Below are 14,003 nucleotides of genomic sequence, written 5' to 3'. Positions count from 1 at the left end.
ATAAAGTTCATTCCCAGTTTTTCTTTGATTTCCTCATTGTGCATACCCTCCTGCCATTGTTCCCATCTGCTAGTACCTGCAATCTTCCTAGCTACTTTCATATCTGTAACCTCAACCTTATTGATAAGGTAACCCGAATACACCCAGCTTTCGCTCCCATACAACAAAGTTGGTCGAAAGATAAAATGGTGCACAGATAACTTAGTCTTGGTACTGACTTCCTTCTTGCAGAAGAGAGTAGATCGTAGCTGAGCGCTTACTGCATTAGCTTTGCTACACCTTGCTTCCAGTTCTTTCACTATGTTGCCATCCTGTGAGAATATGCATCCTAAGTACTTGAAACCGTCCACCTGTTCTAACTTTGTTCCTCCTATTTGGCACTCAATCTGTTTATATCTCTTTCCCACTGACATTACTTTTGTTTTGGAGATTCTAATCTTCATACCATAGTCCTTACATTTCTGATCTAGCTCTGAAATATTACTTTGAAAACTTTCAATAGAACCTGCCATCACAACTAAGTCATCCGCATATGTGAGACTGCTTATTTTGTGTTCACCTATCTTAATCTCACCCAGCAGTCTATTGTTTTCAACATATGATCCATAAATAATATGAACAACAGTGGAGACAGGTTGCATCCTTGTCTTACCCCTGAAACTACTCTGAACGATGAACTCAATTTACCGTCAACTCTAACTGTTGCCTGACTATCTATGTAAAGAGCTTTAATTGCTTGCAAAAGTTTGCCTCCTATTCCATAATCACGTAGAACAGACAATAACTTCCTCCTAGGAACCCGGTCATATGCCCTTTCTAGATCTATAAAACATAGATACAATTCCCTGTTCCACTCGTAACAATTCTCCATTATTTGCCGTAAGCTAAAGATTTGGTCCTGACAACCTCTAAGAGGCCTAAACCCACACTGATTTTCATCCAATTTGTCCTCAACTAATACTCGCACTTTCCTTTCAACAATGCCTGAGAAGATTTTACCCACAACGCTGATCAGAGAGATACCTCTGTAGTTGTTACAATCTTTTCTGTTTCCATGTTTAAAGATTGGTGTGATTACTGCTTTCGTCCAGTCTGATGGAACCCGTTCCGACTCCCACGCCATTTCAATTATCCTGTGTAGCCATTTAAGATCTGACATTCCACTGTATTTGATGAGTTCCGACTTAATTTCATCCATCCCAGCCACTTTATTGCACTGCAATCTACTGACCATTTTCTCCACTTCCTCAAATGTGATACTATTTCCATCATCATTCCTGTCCCATTGTACATCGAAATCTGAAACATTACTGATCGTATTTTCACCTACATTGAGCAATTCTTCAAAATATTCCCTCCATCTGCCCAAGGCATCAACAGGATTCACCAGCAGTTTTCCTGACCTGTCCAAAATACTTGTCATTTCCTTCTTACCTCCCTTTCGAAGACTGCTAATTACACTCCAGAATGGTTTTCCAGCAGCTTGACCCAAGGTCTCCAACCTGTTTCCAAAGTCTTCCCAAGATTTCTTCTTGGATGCTGTAATTATCTGTTTGGCTTTGTTTCTTTCTTCAACGTAACTTTCTCTGTCTACCTGAGTTCTAGTATGTAGCCATTTTTGATATGCCTTCTTTTTCCTTTTACAGGCTGCCTTGACTGTGTCATTCCACCAAGCTGTTTGCTTCGTCCTACCTTTACACACTACTGTTCCAAGACATTCTTTGGCCACTTCTAGTACTGTGTCCCTGTACCTTGTCCATTCCTTTTCCAGTGACTGCAATTGACTATATTCAACTAACTGGTGCCTTTCTGAGATCACTGTTATGTACTTGTGTCTGATTTCCTTATCCTGAAGTTTCTCCACTCTTATCCTCCTACACATGGACCTGACCTCCTGCACTTTCGGCCTCACAATACCAATCTCACTGTAGATTAAATAGTGATCAGTGTCATCAAAGAATCCCCTGAATACACGTGTGTCCCTCACAGCCTTCCTGAATTCCTGATCTGTTATTATATAGTCAATGATAGATCTGGTTCCCCTGCCTTCCCAAGTATACCAGTGAATGTTATTATGTTTAAAAAAGGAGTTTGTGATTACTAAGCCCATACTCGCACAGAAATCCAAGAGCTGTTTCCCGTTCCTGTTGGCCTCCATATCCTCTCCAAATTTACCCATAACCTTTTCATACCCTTCTGTTCGATTTCCAATCCTGGCATTAAAATCACCCATGAGCAGAACACTGTCCTTGTCCTTTACTCTAACAACTACATCACTGAGTGCGTCATAAAAACTATCCATCTTATCGTGATCTGTCCCTTCACAATGCGAATATACTGACACAATCTTAATTTTCTTGCTAGACACTGTCAAATCTATCCACATCAGTCGTTCGTTTACATACCTTATTGCAACTACACTGGGTTCCATTTCTTTCCTGATGAAAAGCCCTACACCCCATTGTGCTATTCCTGCTTTGACTCCTGACAGGTAGACCTTCTATACTACTCCTGTTATCACTCCATTTTAGTTTTCTACATCTTTCATTTTCTGACTTATCTATTTTTCGCCATCCCTCCTCCCACCTTTGTTACATACAATGCACTCAGCTTTTCACCCTTATTAACTTATGCATGGTGTTTTAGTAGTAGTCTCTGTCTTGCATATTACCCTGTCTTCCACCTTTAAGCTCTCAGGTTTTCAAATCTCGTCCAGTGCAGTCCCCAACAATCAGTCTTTCCTTCTCATTCCGTCCGATAAGTTTCCCCTGACCCAGGGTTCTGGGTGACTATTCTGAACTGTACCCCTTTCCCTAAACCTCTCCAGTCCTTTTCCTGCATCCCCCTTCCTTCTGCTACAACTCTTCTGCCAGAAGAAGAAGCCACTGGCTCTGAAAGCTTGTAAACATTAAATACTTTTGTGTATGTGTTCCCCTGCCACCGCTTGGTTAGTAGATTTTTTATCTATCCATTTACATTACGTTTCAACAATAAGTATTATTTGAATGTTCTTTTATTTGCTCTCATGAACGCAAACTGTTCATGAATCAAAGCAGATTGTAATAAAACCTAGGTGGCTCCAGTGTATCAAGGCTCATCTTCAGCAAAGCCTCCTCTTCAACATGTATATGTTACAAGCACTTAGCCTTTTTACTTTGTTCAGGTATGCCTTCGTTGTTTCTGTATTGTTCTTACTTGTGAGGAACTGTAGAGAGTCATTTTGTCATACTCCCTCTATACAATCCATAGAATTAACCAGCCACAAACTACCCTCTTAAAAAAACTACCCTCTTCAAATTCCATGCATTTCTCATTAGACCACTTTGCAAAAATATTTACACAAAGGAAAATTTGAATGTATGAAAAGAAAAAAAAAATATCTTTCAGCAGTTAAGACATTGCAAACGAAGCACTGAATGAACAGCTCCATGGATAAGCACACAACTGTTTTACAGTGGCACATTTCACACAAAGCATAGACATACATCACTTTGCATAGTCACATACACCTCTTTGCCTCTTTGTGCAATGCCAAACACACCTGGTGCACGTGGAAATTACACATATCTAAATACATCTAGGACTTGAGTGATGGGTAGTGTAAATCATTTCCCATTCTAGTATCATATTTATGAGTATTACTTTTATCTATATACTGTGATTGATTGTTGACAACAAACTTTGTAAGGGGTAAATGTACTTTAAGGCTATTGTCAGTATGTTGAGCTGTTTGAAGAGCTGTGTGCAAGGGTCCTAGAGTGCCACTACACACTGTTCTTATTACAGGCTTCTGTCAACAAACACTTTTTTCCTGTCATGATTCACCCCTGAACAAAAAGGTGTAAGACATGTACAAATGAAAATAGAGAAAGGCGATCAATATTTTGACCATCTCCACAATCTGGTATTATCTGCAAGCTTAAATTGCAGAACTTAGATGTTTAAGAACATGTGACATCTAATTCAATATAAACACGTATGGTTTTGGAATATTCTCCTTCATTTATTGATTTACCCTCATGAATTATTTCCAATTGTGTGCTCAGGCTCTTTGCAGTACTTAATCATACATATTGTGTTTTATCAAAATTCAGTAACAGTCCATTTGCAGAGAACCAGATATTACTTTTCAAGAAACATTATTTACATTATCAAGTGTTGGAAGTTACTCCAATAGGCTAGATTAAAATACTTGCATTGTCAGCAAAAATAATGTTTCCTACTTCTTGGATATATGAACGAAAATAATTTATGTATAACAAGAACAAACTTGATATTGAATCCTACGGTACACCTATAGTGATTTTTTCCCCATTTTGAAGATTCTGTTTTATTTTGTACATTTCCTGAGTAAAAGATTTTAATAGTCTGCTGGAAACACCATCATAGCCAACAGAATTACCTACTACTTTTTACTTACTGTATTTAATGGATTTTGTAATTTTCCTAAGGGCTGATGTTCTGTAAAGTGTCTATCTGCTCAGATAAATCCAATGCAACTGTATACATTTCTTTGTTAGTGAACATAATGTATGCTGCCTCTGGGAGAAAGTAATTATTGAAGTTGGTGGCAATAGTTTTAAATTTGTTGCCACTTCTGTCAGAGCTGTTTTTTGGAGTATCAGTTTGATTTTCATTTTGCCTTTGTTTGTTTCTTGTTTGATATGCTCTAAGTTGTTTTCACTGATTATTTGGGAATTTATTTTTTGAGAATAGTGCACGTGTTTTATTTTTAGTGACAGACTGCAGTATTTTACAGTACAGTTGGTAATGAAGTTTCAACTCTTGAGCCCCCAGGGGCTCAGCATTCATTTGCTGGGTACGGGCTTGGCGACCCCGGGGTTCCTGAGCTGGGAACTGGTAAGCGCCGCCAGTCCCCTGTCACCGTAAGCTCTGAGCATACTTCAACGACCACCGTGCGGCGCGGCGGTGGAATGTTGTGTGCTGCGGGGAATGGTAATCTTGGCTTGACCGCCTGGATTGCGAGGAAAGACAACCTCTATAACAACCCCTCAATCTTCTGGTGTGCTCCGCGCCTAAGAGATGCATGGCTGTTGGGGTGGAACAGTCACAAACGGGCAACCTCTGGGGCACCTGCCGCACCCCGGTTGTATAAGGCTTACTCAGGCACGCGGGGCTCTGTCTGAGCGGACCTTTAGTTCCCTAGCTGCTCGTGGGACCGCAATGGAGCCTTCGACCTCTACATTTCCCCCTACCAGTGGCTTGGGTGGGCCACTGGTAGGAAAACACACCCCATCGAAGAAGCGACTTCGTGCTGCGAGTCCTCCAGCGCCTGGTGTTGATCGAGATTTATCAGACTGTCGTAACAGAGCACATGCTGATATTCAGAATGTGTTTTTGATTATTAAACGGAAGGAGGGTAGCTTTGAGAGGGTTTCTCCCTTTTACATCCACAAGGGTCTTGAGGGAATTGCAGGAACACTTAAATCTGTGAAGCGACTTCGCAATGGGACTCTGTTAGTTGAGACTTCTAGTTCCCGTCAAGTCGCTTCTCTTCGGAAAGCAACCTGTCTCGGAGAGTACGCTATCAAGACCGAGCTCCACTCCACTCTGAACTATAGTAAGGGTGTTGTGACATGTAGGGACTTGGTGGATATCCCCACAGATGAGTTAAAGTCTGAATGGGCTGATGACGGTATTGTTGACGTGCAGCATATTATGAAACGAGTCGATGGGACCCTAGTCAAATCCGACTCGTTTATTCTCACGTTCAGTTGCCCGAGACTCCCAGAGCATGTTAAAGCGGGGTTCTTACGTTTGCCAGTAAGGCCATATTTCCCCAACCCAATGTGCTGTTTTAAATGTCAGCGCTTTGGGCATACTACGTTGGGGTGCAATGGGATAGCCACTTGTGGTAAATGTGGTCAGCCTGCCCATGAAGGAGCCGATTGTTCATCGCCTGTGAAATGCGTGAATTGCTCTGGGAGTCACCCTGTCTGGAGCCGGGTCTGCCCCATCTATCTCGAAGAACGGAAGATACAGGAGATTAAAACATCTAAGCGCATCCCCTATGGTGAGGCCAAGAAGCTCTTTAAGGCCATGCAACCTCCTGTGTTTACAACATCTTTCGCTTCCGCTCTGAAGAAACCGGTACAAATGGCTACTGTTGCTACGCAAACGGAGGTTGCTAGTGTTAGCACTAATACCTGCGTTTGCCAGTGCACTTGTGCTGCTGCGGTTGTTTTGCAACCTGCGGCTCTCCCTGCAACGTCGGACAAGGCTGTGGTTGCTGACATTGGGGTACTTCCTGCCTCTCCCCCTATGGCGCCTTCTGCCCAGGCGAGTAAAGCTCCACCTGTTGACAAGGCTCTGCATTCTAAGCCCTCCAAGACAAAGACGCCGAAGGTGAAGGTTTTGCCACCTGAGGAGACTAGTCAGGGTTGGTCCGATGACGAGGCCATCGTACTGTCTGACATCTCCCGTGGGTCGTCACCGGAGCTGATGGACATTGATGTCGACCGGGGGCGATCTTCTCGCCCCAGGACTAAATCTCCGGTGGGTACGGGCTCTCCTCCGAAGCACAGAGGAAGGGTGAAAGTTCAGCCACCCTAATCACTGGCTCCCATATTACAGTGGAACCTGAATTGGTTCAGGACGCATGTGGCCGAATTACAACTCCTTGTACGAGAGTGCCCTTTGTGCTTATGTCTCCAAGAGACACATTTTCGGGCTGCTGGTGCTCCTTCTTTACGAGGCTATACCGTATATCGGAAAGATGATCTGACGGGGCAAAGGGCAAAGGGTGGTGTTGCGGTTTTTGTCCGTGACATGCACCCCTCATCTGAGCTCCCTCTCGTTACAGACTTGCAAGCAGTTGTAGTTGACCTTCTTGTGGGTCGGAGGCTCACAGTCTGTTCAGTTTACTTACCGCCTCAGGATGCAATAGACTCTCAGGCTCTCACTGATCTTATTAACCAACTCCCCCACCCATTTCTTCTGCTGGGGGACTTCAATGCTCATAATGTCTTATGGGGCTCTCCGACTACTTGCCCCAGGGGTCGCATTCTGGAAAGCCTCATGATGTCTGAAGAACTGTGCATCCTCAACTCTGGTGCTCCCTCTCATTTCTGTACTGCTTCCGGGTCGTCATCGGCTATTGACCTTTCCTTTTGCTCTCCTGCACTCGCGGATTCTGCTCTGTGGGAGGTTGTTGCTGACCTCCATTCTAGTGACCACTTCCCCCTCTGGATTCGCCTCCTGGATGAGGCTGTGGCATTATCAGTGCCGCCTCAGTGGCACCTCTGCTGAGCTGACTGGACACTTTTCAGCCAACTGGCTGTTTTGGAACACCTTGCCAGCGTCCACGAATGGGTAGACCATGTTACAGCCGTGATCTCCCATGCTGCTGAATTGTCCATTCCATGGTCATCCGGTCATCCCAAGAGGCGTCCTGTCCCTTGGTGGACCACTGAGTGCCGCTCCGCCATCCGAGCCCGCCATGCAGCTCTGCACTGCTTCAAGTGCCGTCCCTCCGCTGACAATCTTGCGGCCTTTCGGGTGGCAAGAGCCAAAGCGCGGCGAGTGATTAAAGAGAGCAAACGACGGTCATGGCAATTGTTCTTGAACTCCATCTCCCGCACCACTAATTCTATGAAAGTATGGGAAGCCATCAGGAGGATATTCGGGAAACGCAGCCAACTACCTGTCATGGCATTACTGCATCAGGGATGTCTCCTCACGGCGCCGAGAGACATTGCCCAGACACTGACCATGCATTTTGCGGAATGTACCGCCACTATTAACTGTGATCCAGATTTCTGCCGCTACCGAACTGCCATCGAGAGGGGTCACTTGGACTTCCGGTCACCAAATTCTGAACCCTACAACTGCCCCTTCACAATGTGGGAACTGGATTCGGCACTGTCTGTGGCTCATGATACTGCGCCTGGTCATGATCAAATCCGGTACAGCAAGCTGCAGCACTTGTTGCTGCCATCCAAGGCAGTTCTCCTGAGTTGTTTTAATATGATATGGTTATCCGGCACATACCCTGACTCGTGGAGGGAGGCGGTTTTGATTCCTCTCCTCAAACCGAGGAAGGACCGAACGCATCCCAGCAGTTATCGAAGTATTGCTTTGACGAGCTGTGTCGGGAAGACATTGGAATGCATGGTCAACCGTCGCCTGGTTTGGCTGCTCGAGACCAGGCAGCTCCTTAGCCCCTCTCAGTGTGGCTTTCGGCGATGTTGTTCCACTATCGACAACTTGACCCTGCTTGAGGCGGCCATCCAGCAGGCCTTCCTACGTAACCAGCATTGTCTTGGTGTCTTCTTTGACATTCATAAGGCGTATGACACTACTTGGCGCCACCATATCCTCAATCAACTCCATGAGTGGGGCTTACGTGGCCGTCTCCCCATCTTCATTCGGTCCTTTCTTTCCCACCGCCTCTTTCGTTATAGGGTTGGTAATGTGCTATCTGATTTGTATGTGCAGGAGAATGGTGTTCCTCAGGGAAGCGTTTTACGTGTCACCCTCTTTGCCGTCGCCATTAACAGTATCACGTCCACTATCCGGAGTCCTGTCCAATGCTCCTTGTTTGTGGATGATTTTGCTGTTTTCTGTTCTTCCTCCAATCTTGTCACTGCTAGTCGGCAGTTGCAGCTTATGATACAGCGATTAGAGGCATGGACTGCGAAGACGGGTTTTACCTTTTCTGCAGACAAATGTGTGTGTGTTCATTTTAATCATTCTCGACGTCTTTTTACCTCCCCTGAATTGCGTCTGAGGGACACCATTCTTCCTTTTAGCGACACTGTGCGGTTCCTGGGCCTCAATTTTGATTCCAAGTTGTCGTGGTTGCCTCACCTTAAAGACCTCAAGGTGCGGGCCCTGAAGGCACTGAATATTTTGAAGTGTCTGAGCCATCGGTCCTGGGGAGCAGATTGGGCGCGTCTGCTGCAGTTCTATAGGGCTTTTGTCTGATCGCGTCTTGACTATGGTTGCACCATGTATGGGTCAGCAAGGCCTTCATATCTGAAGATTCTTGATGCAGTACACCATGAGGGTATCAGGCTGGCCACTGGTGCCTTCCGTACCAGTCCCATCCCCAGCCTGTGTGCTGAGGCAGGGGAACCGCCGCTCGCCATCCGGCGGAAACTCCTCATGGTGCGACAGGTGTGTCAATTCCTTGCCTGTCCTACCTCCCCTGCGTACCCTGCCGTTGCCCGACCGTCTATGGAACGTCTCTTTTCCAGTCATCCCAGGGCAACGAGACCATTTGGGATTCGTGCCAAGCATTTGCTTGAGTCCCTTGGTGTGAAGCGTGTGGCTCCCCAACGACAAGGTTTTACTCGCCTGCCTCCCTGGTTGCTCCAGAGGCCCAGCGTCCTTTTAGACTTGTCGGAGTACCGGAGGAGTTGCACTCCTGCGTTTGTTTTTATCTCCTTATTTTATGATATTTTAAACCAGCATCCTGACCATGTACCAGTATTTACGGATGGCTCTAAACAGGGGGTCTCTGATGGTTGTGCTGTTGTTTTCCCTGATCGAGTCGTCAAGTTACGGCTTCCTGCGGCGTTTACCATCTTTGATGCCGAATTGTTTGCGATCTTGCGGGCATTGGAGCAGATGAGGTGTGTTCCCAGTCTTAAGTTCCTCATCTGTTCTGACTCCCTGAGTGCCCTTCAGACCATGCAACACTTGTACCCAGCGGATACGGTCGTCCAGAACATCCATGATGCCCTCCTCCACCTGCAACGGCAGGGGAAGGAGGTGTCCTTCTGCTGGGTGCCGGGGCACGTGGGTATTAGGGGAAATGAACTGGTGGATGTGGCTGCCAAAGATGCATGTTCCCTCCCTCACGTTGTTGAATGTGCCGTCCCCCTCCATGCTGTTACCTCCCTCCTGCGTTTTCGTGTTATGCGTCAGTGGGAAGAGGAGTGGCTGGCAGTCGGTGACAATAAGCTGCGTCTGGTCAAGGCTACCACGCGGCCATGGCATACGTCCTACCAGTCCTGCAGGCGGGATGAGGTTCTCCTCACTCACCTCCGCATCGGGCACAGTCCCTTAACGCATGGTTTTTTACTCCGGCGGGAGGACCCCCAATCTGCAGTTCTTGTGGCGTCCAGATTACTGTCCGCCACATTTTACTTGACTGTCTTTTATTCTCTGACCAGAGGGCGGTGGTTTCCTTGCCACCGGATTTGCCCTCTATTTTACAAGATGACGCAATGACTGTAGTTAAGGTCTTACGGTTTTGTGTCCTGTCCAATTTATTGCCTCGGATTTTAGGGAGAGGGTTTTAATGTGCTGCTGGGTGACTGGCTCACCCAGGTTTTAGGTAAGAGGTCAGCCAGTCACGATTACCTCCTTGTTTCCCTTCGGTTTCTGTTCTCTTTTCCTTGTGTTTCCTTTCCTTTTTAGTGTGTCCCTTCTCCTCTCATTTTGCCTCTGTGTGTGAGGATTTGGAACTGCGCCAGGTCTGTGTGTTTTAGCCATTCTCCTTGTTCGCTGTTTGTCTTAGTCCCTTCGCTGCATGTGTTCCTGTTTTTATGCGTTTGGGCGCTGATGACCACGCTCTTTAGCGCCCGTAAACTTCAAACATACACACACACACTCAACTCTTGACTACAGATTATCGTCTGGATTAAGTAGACATCTCTCTTCTTAGGACAAGAAACTTATTAATCCCAATTGTTATCCATCCCTTATCCTGGCTTCTGGTCCCCCTTACTTATTTTAGGCCAAAAAAGACTTAGATATAGTTAAGTGTAATGTGAATGTATTTAAAATCAGAAATAAACAATGAAATAAAGTCATGTTGACCTAATAAAACAAAACTGTTGTGTTATATCTTAAATACCACACATCTTCTTTACAGCTAATCTAGTGATAACTAATCGCACAAAAAGGAAACAGAAAACAAGTGTGATATTGAAGGAAATTTCAGAAATAACAGCAAGGACAAGAGAAGCACTGAAAAAAATATATAGAAAACTTGTAATTGCAGTAACAATTTACTCTGGGCTAGGAAGTCCTACAAATATTTCTGTATTACAAGAAACAAGTGGTAAGATCAATTATTTTTCTAGCTGTACACATGTTGGGAGTTTCTATGAAACACAGTTTTCACTGTAATTTTATTCATATCTTACATCAGATGCACTTCAGAGTGTTTTCCCTTTGAGTGAATTGGAAAAATTTCTCTGCCTTCCACATAAAGAGAAAGAGCACCGTGTTACTGAACTTTCTCAAATTGTGGCAGGCATTCGGCTATTCAACAAAGACTGTGAGAGAGGAGGTGAAGGGATAGAAAACTGTGAGTACTTGTAGCTATTTGAGTTTGTAAATAATTTCTTTTCAACTGGTTCAGCTAACATTTGACTTATAATGCACAAAGGGAGCACTATTTCCATTGTTAAGATGATTAGTTTTACCCATGACCAAATTACAAGCAGGCTGAAACAGTTTTCTGCATTAATTCCACGTGTGAGAGTTTGGTCGATATGTGTATTATTAATAAAAGTACATGTCTGCCCTGTAGTAGTTGTTGAACTCCTGACTATAAGAAATCTTCTTAAATCTTGATTCGATGCCAACATCTACTAAATTAGTATTCTGATAAATTGATTTACAGGTTACAGTCTGACTTTATTACAAGTTGACTATACATCAGACAAGATAGATAGTGTACGGGGTGTTAAAAAGTCTCTCTGCAGTGCCCGTGATTGTTAGCCACGCGTGCCGTATGATTGTTTGCTTGCCTGGGTTACTTCTCTTCAAGTGGGGAACACTTTCAACATTTAATGTGAAAATTTGTAGGTAAAAATGAATATTCAATAAATTAATAACTTGTATTTCACTGAGTTTCATTTCGGTATATTCACTGCGGCATATGGCAAGCACGGCTGACAATCATATGGCACTGTGGAGAGACTTTTTGAACACCTTGTGTTTACTGTGCACAGTAAAACTTGCTCAAAACAGGATCATATGAGACCAAAATAATTTTCCAAATTGAGCAAGCTTCCAGATTACACAAAACTCACTAGGCTACATAAAATTTGTCAGGTATCAAGCACAAAAGTATAAATTTGTAATTATGAATGTACTGATGTATCTTTACTCCTTCTCAGTAGCTGTTCATTTACTGTATATTGTACGATAGAACATTAAACTATTACACTGATTGATAAATAATATGGCATTTCTATGTTTTTACTGTAACTTTTTAATTTGGTTATTGTTGTATGTACATAAATGTTACTCCCTTGTTTATAAGATTTTTGCCACATATCAAGAAGGGAAACTTGTTTCAATTTCCTGTTCAAAATAGGTTTTTTCTACACAATTATTTGCACTGTACAATAGTTTCTACAGCTTGGGAGAATTTGTGTGTGCTACAAATTGCATAACATTGTTTATGCATGCAATAGCTTCTTCAGGCGTGTTAATTTTTCTAGTGACATCATTTTTCTCCTCTTCTTCTTTCTTTGTTTCTTCCTGTTCATCCTCTGTGTTGCAGATTTCTATTAAATCTGTTGTTGATGTAAAAGTGGAGTGAGTCACCACTTTGATTGTAGTCATTTACACTACATGAAATGTTTCTCATTTTAATTAATTCAGCAATTGTTGCTGCATTTTCTTGGGCTTCTATGGCCACAGAAGTGTCTTGTTGTTGACCTCCAAACTTTGCTTTTTTGAAGCAAGCCAATCCAATTTACTGCATCCAAGACAAAAATTGGACTTTCAAGAGCAAATGCACTTTCAGCTTATTTGACACTAAGAACAAGAGACTGCATCAATAATGGCCTATAATGGGAATTGAATGTGTATATAACCACCTGGTCCATGGGTTGTGTGAGGCTGGTTGAACCCGGTGGGAAACAATCCAGTCCACATTTGATAGCTGGATTACTGCATTGTCTTAGAAAAGGAGAATTTGGTGATTTCCTTTTTTCATTTTGACATTGAAAGAGCCCAGCCATTTTTCGATAAGACCACTCACCATCCATGCATTTTTATTGCTTTGACATTTGATTAAAAGCATACTGATGTCTCTGTTTTTGAAACAAAATAGTTTTTCTGCCTTTCAAATCACCAGTGGCTTCTACATTTCATCTAACATGTTTTCACACAGCAGTGCAGTGAGTCTTTCCTTGTACATTTTTCTGCCAGTGTACTTTTCACCACGAATTGCTAGAGATTTTGAAGGCAGTGCATGATAAAACAGTGCTATTTCACTGGCACTGAACACATTTTTCAGGTCATAATTCCCAATTAGGTCATACAACATTGTCTTCCACTGTGTTGCTATAATTTCCTGCATATCTTTTAACTTCCCCACACATTTCATTCCACTCAATCTTGCACCTGGCTTTAAAACTGTCGAACCATCCTGTGGATGCCTTAAACATGGTATTTTCAAGCTCTTAGGTGTCTTTCAGAGCCTCACTCCATAACATGGGTCCGGACAAAGCTAAGTTTTTTGTCAACACACTTACAAACCATTCTCACACTACTTGTTAATTTCTTCATTTCCTGCCTTCTTCACCTTTCTTTTCATTCCATGACAACCATTCATCCTGTATCTTATTATTGTTTCTTAAGGTTTCATAAATTTGTGTTTTACTGCATTTGAAAGGCAACATTACTTCTTCCTCAGTCGTCTCAATTACCTTAAGCTTTTGGTTAAATCTTAGCAACACATTCTCTTTGCTCAACATCATGTTATCACTTAAAGGTCTACTAGTCAACTGAAACTGGCAAAAAATAATGCATAGTTCATTTATTTGGAATGCTTGACCTTTTCAGGTGAAACCATTGTTTAATGGGACAATACCCACCTCTTTCACAACACAGATTGTAGCAGAGCGTTTGTAAGTGTGCAATAATGTTCCAGTGAGTGCCTACATGAGTCAGTAATGGAAAATGAGGGACACTGTCAAACACAGGGCTCGTGGATGAACCATTTCCTTTGATGTTCCAACACTGGACATAACATGTTTGTTGTTCCACAGAATGGCACAGTTTGATGTCCA

The 14,003-nt window shown here is 43.5% G+C and overlaps 1 long non-coding RNA gene across 1 annotated transcript in view; it reads left to right on the top strand.

Moving 5' to 3' along the window:
• The window catches only part of LOC126174961 (uncharacterized), a 28,138-nt gene extending 16,898 nt beyond the window's left edge, over positions 1-11,240 (top strand). The window contains exons 3-4 of the long non-coding RNA XR_007535501.1: positions 10,844-11,032; positions 11,123-11,240. This is a non-coding gene — a long non-coding RNA (uncharacterized LOC126174961). The remainder of the gene's footprint in view (positions 1-10,843; positions 11,033-11,122) is intronic.
• Positions 11,241-14,003: the final 2,763 nt, after the last annotated feature.

Source organism: Schistocerca cancellata, chromosome 3, assembly GCF_023864275.1.
Source record: "Schistocerca cancellata isolate TAMUIC-IGC-003103 chromosome 3, iqSchCanc2.1, whole genome shotgun sequence".
Taxonomy (NCBI): Eukaryota; Metazoa; Arthropoda; class Insecta; order Orthoptera; family Acrididae; genus Schistocerca; species Schistocerca cancellata.
Note: the sequence above shows the minus strand (reverse complement) of the source record. Positions and strands in the feature narration are given on the sequence as shown.